The 4,473-nt window shown below is 42.0% G+C and overlaps 1 long non-coding RNA gene across 2 annotated transcripts in view; it reads left to right on the top strand.

Annotated features, from left to right (window-relative positions):
* LOC102374891 overlaps positions 1-1,411 on the top strand; it is a 2,844-nt gene extending 1,433 nt beyond the window's left edge. For both annotated transcript variants that reach the window (XR_323884.1, XR_323883.1), the window contains 2 exons: positions 841-929; positions 1,110-1,411. This is a non-coding gene — a long non-coding RNA (uncharacterized LOC102374891). The remainder of the gene's footprint in view (positions 1-840; positions 930-1,109) is intronic.
* Positions 1,412-4,473: the final 3,062 nt, after the last annotated feature.

The following is a 4,473-nucleotide window of genomic DNA, read 5'->3' as shown; positions in this document are numbered from 1 at the left end:
GGGGGGGGGTTGGGGGCAGCAGGCTGGGAGTCAGGGACACTGGGTCAGGATTGGCCACTGATGTTTACAAATGATGCCTGGTACAAAAAAGGTTGAGAACCACAGCCCTAAAGTATATCCACCTGGCCCTCCCAACTTGAAAACATCTAGTTTGTCTAAGTAGTCTCTAGCCTATTCTTCAATTACTTGTCTCTTTGGGCTCCTATAGACATGCAGGGAGCTGGTTTCGATGAACTGGATTCGTGTTGGAGCAGACTTGATTAATCATTTGATTGCAAGGAAATAAATGCACTCCAGCAGACTCTCATGTCATGTGTATCAGCGTCCCTGCACTGAAAAATGCTGCTGGGGTGCTTTGAACTAAAGCTTGTTCAATGAGCTTTTGTTCAAAATACCTTGCTAACATTTTTCAGCAGGGGGGATGATGATACATGATTCTTGGGCGATTTTTAATTAGTGCAACTCACTAATTAAAGTACCCACACGTGACTCCTAAAGCATGTGTAAAAATGCCCTTTGCTGTCTCTTTTCCTCTTTTTACTGCCTACTGTACTCCTCATTTGGTAGCTGTTCCTATTTGTGAAGGCTGAAGTATAAAAAAGTATTTCTGTGCATCATTAGTAACTAAATTGGCTTCTGCATTCTATGAGAGACCTATGGCTTCTTTGGTCTTCCTTTTCCTCTTCACATTCTTGTGGAATCAATTTTTATTGCCTTTTATGTCCCTTTGCCAGCTGTATCTCTAATTGTGCCTTAGCTTTCCTAACTTTTTCCCTGGACACCCATGCAATACCCTTATACTCTTCCCTCGTAATATAACCAACTTTTCACTTTTTGTAGGATTCCTTTTCAAGGTTCAGCTCTCTGAAGAGATTGCTGGCTACCCAGGCTGGTCTCCTGTTGCAGTTCCCATTCTTCCATTGCATTAGGTAAACTGGCTTCTGCATCCTTAATATGATCTCTTTGAAGTTGTCAGTTATCCTGGGCCCTTTTTCCCCTCAGACTTGTCTCCTAGGGGGACAAGCCAACAGTTTGCTGTGTTTGCTAAAGTCTGTTTTTCTGAAATCCAATGTCTTTATTTTGCTGTTCTCCTTCCTTCCTCTTTTTAGATCTCGAACTCTATAATTTCAAGGCCACTGTCACCCAAGTCAACTTCCACCTGCACATTCTCAACCAGTTCCTCTGTTTGTAAACAGCAAGTCAAGAAGAGCTTCCTCCTTATTTGGCTTCTCTGTATCAAAAAAATTATTCGCAACACACTCTAAGAATTTGCTGGGCTGCTTGAACATGGGTTTGTTATCCTCCTAGAAGATGTCCTGATAATTAAAGTCCTTGATGAGAACCAGGTCCCATGAGTTGGAAACTTCCATCAGTTTTTTTAAAAAGTCTTCATCTACCCCTTCCACCATGATTTCCCCCTACTGCTCTCCCCTTGACATTTACCCAAAGGCATTCAACAGGCTTACCTTCCACTTCATAGTGCGCCTCAGAATATCAGTACATCTCCTTAATATAGAGGGCAATGCCTCCTCTTTTAATGAAGATGGAAAGGGTCATGTTAGTTTCAGGTTGGATGGTTCTGGCAGTTGGTGTAAGGACTGTCTCATAGTGTTTAGGTGCTAGAATACAAGTTACCAGATGAAAAAGGAAATCCAGAGGCAGAGTCCAAATCACAAGCCGAGTCAAGGTTCAGGAGTCAGAAACCTGTGCCAAAGCCAGGATGAGCTCATAGATAGCCAAAGTCAGGATACTCCCAGAGCCAGACCCAGAATCAGGAGCCAGAGCTAAGTCAAGATATGCCAGGTTTCAGAGCTGGAGTCAAAGTATACCAGGAGTCAGAAACAGAATCAGGGTGAACCAAGAGTCAGTGACAGAGTTACCAGATCCAAGGGGAGTATCCAAAAAGCCAGAGTCCAGAAAAACTGTTTGCTGGTCTGCAGCTTGCTGCCACAGGTGGCAGTAAATAGGCAGGCTGCCTTTCCCAGCAGCCAAGCAAGGGGTCCTACTGGTGGCTAGCTGGAATCATTAACTGGGGTAGCATGCTGACCATCAGAAGCCCAGGCTGCCTGTTAGGGCCCGGGGCAGTTAAGGCCTAGTAGGAAAGAAGAGTGGGGTCACTCCAGGCAGTATTGGGTGATTCCTGGAGGCCTTAACTTGGAGGGGAAGTGGTGGTAATAGAGTGGGACTGCACAAACACATTTGAATTCTGGCCTTATGAGGTAGTGCTAGTAAGATTGGTAAATGTACAGGCATTTAGTAATGCAACACTAGGTTAGAGCAGTCACACTAACATGTTGTCCAGGAGTTGGATGGCATGATTAAAAACTTGGATGGAATTGCCCAGAACCACAGCTGGTATAAATCAATATTGTGTCATTGATTTACTGCAGCTAAGGATTTGGTCCATTATTTCAATTGTTGTCAATAGTCATGGTGGGGGCAGATGAGCAGTTGATGAGCTAGAGAGTAATTTATCACATTTGTAAAGGCTATTGGAAGGGCTATATTTTTGTCCTGGTGTGATGGGCTTGTGTCTTCCTTCCCCTTCCAGGCTCTTTTCACAGTAAATGGCTTCATGGGGAGGAAATTTGTTGTGTGAGAAGAGAAAATAACTTTCCTTTTAAAAGAAATAAGGGGAAATAGGAGAAACCTCTTTCTCATTTGTTTTCACAAGATCTCTTGGCGTGAGCTCCTCTGGTTTTGACTGAATAAAATTGACCCCTGTGCAAGAGGAACCATCAAAACATCTGCACATCACTTAAGTCCTGTTTAATATAGTCTAAATGGACATAAGTGACACTTTGGCCTTTAGCTGGGTTGCGGGTAAGGTTGTGGGGCCAGAGAATCACGTACTCAGACCAAGCTAAATTGCATGTGTCTCTGCAGCACACAGAGATACCTGCACCAAGAAGTTACAGTATTCACTGGATTAAACATGCTGTAACTCCATGGAAGTCAATAGAGTCCCACTGGAGATGAATTTAGCTTTCTGTCTATATTCTGTGGGCACTAGGCAGGGTGTTTTCATTTCACACATCATTCACTCTCTGCTGTAGTGAGTTGGCAAAGCCCTGTTGTTTTCCTTCTCTCAACACAAGCAGAACAAAATAAATGAGATTTTGTTAGACCTTTTCCTTAAGTTAGGAGTGAAGAGAATGGACAGGGGCTCAGAGGATGTTGCATTCTCCCAGGGGTTCTTTCTATGGGCTAAACTAGGGGGCAGCAACCTATGACCCATAGGCCAGATCCAGCCCACCAAGTGATTTTACCTGGCCTGCAAAGCCAGATGGCAGCAAGTCAGCAGCATGGAAATCAGCAGTAGTATTCAGCAGTGTAAGGAATCAGCAACAAGGAAAGCAGTGGCCTGCTTTTGGACTAAGCTACTTTAATTCAGCATGCTGTTACTAAAAGGTTGCTGACTCCTAAATTAAACTGTTTGTATGAAGAAGGGATTGAGAATGGATGAAATGCTTAATTTAAACAATAATTTATTGTTCTCTTCACCAGTTTTATGTTGTTGTTGCTGCTACTGCTGTTATTACTGCATATTTAAGGCCATAAATGAACTCATAGTTGGGAACTGTGTTCAAGGATGTAGTTTATTTTCGTGGTCCTTTTCATGGTTGCTGAGATCCAGGTTATTCCCAGCAGATGAAAAAGAGACATTTTCAAGTGACTGAAGAGCATAGCCTCCCTAAATATGGAGGAGTTTTGTAGGTGGGATTTTTAAAAGTGCCTAAGTGAGATTGATCTTCAGTGAGACGTTGTGCTTCTAAATAATGCAGGCACTTTGGAAAATGTCATACTAGATTAATAAAGAATTTCCTAGAATTGTGAAATCAGTGAGTTGGAAGGAATTTCAAGGGTCATCTGCTCGAATCCTCTGCATAAATGCAGCAATGCTACTCCTAAATCCTACCTAACCAACGCTTATCCAACCTCTTTTTGAAAACGTATAGTGAAGCAGATTCCACAACTTCCCTGGGCAGTCTTTTCCACTATCTCACTGTTCTAACAGTAAGGAAGGTCTTCTTGATATTTAATCTACATCTACTTTGCTTCAGGCTACAGGGCAGAAAATGTAAAAATAATGTAAAATGTGAAACATGGCAAACTGTAGGACAAAAGGGGAAAAACCATGCAAGTAACTCCCACACATTATTTGTTTTGGATAAATATATTTTTTCCATGTTACGGTATGTGCAAGTGACATTTCAATTATAAATGTAGACATCAAAGGCTCCTAAATTCAAAGATGGAAGGTGATGACAGGTGGTACTTGTCATGTATTTAAATTAAAATGACCATCTATGAGGTGATCATTTACAATTTACCTGATCAATCCTCTTTGTGGTTTATTTCATAGTTTCATAGTAGTTTGGGGTCAGAAGGGATGTGAACAGATCATCTAGTCTTTATTTTTAATTTCTCCAGCTATTTGAGGGGATTGATTACTATTGTCCTGCTAAACAG

The sequence above is a fragment of the Alligator sinensis genome, unplaced genomic scaffold (genome assembly GCF_000455745.1).
Source record: "Alligator sinensis unplaced genomic scaffold, ASM45574v1 scaffold62_1, whole genome shotgun sequence".
NCBI lineage: Eukaryota > Metazoa > Chordata > Crocodylia > Alligatoridae > Alligator > Alligator sinensis.
This window is presented reverse-complemented; position numbering and strand designations above follow the sequence as displayed.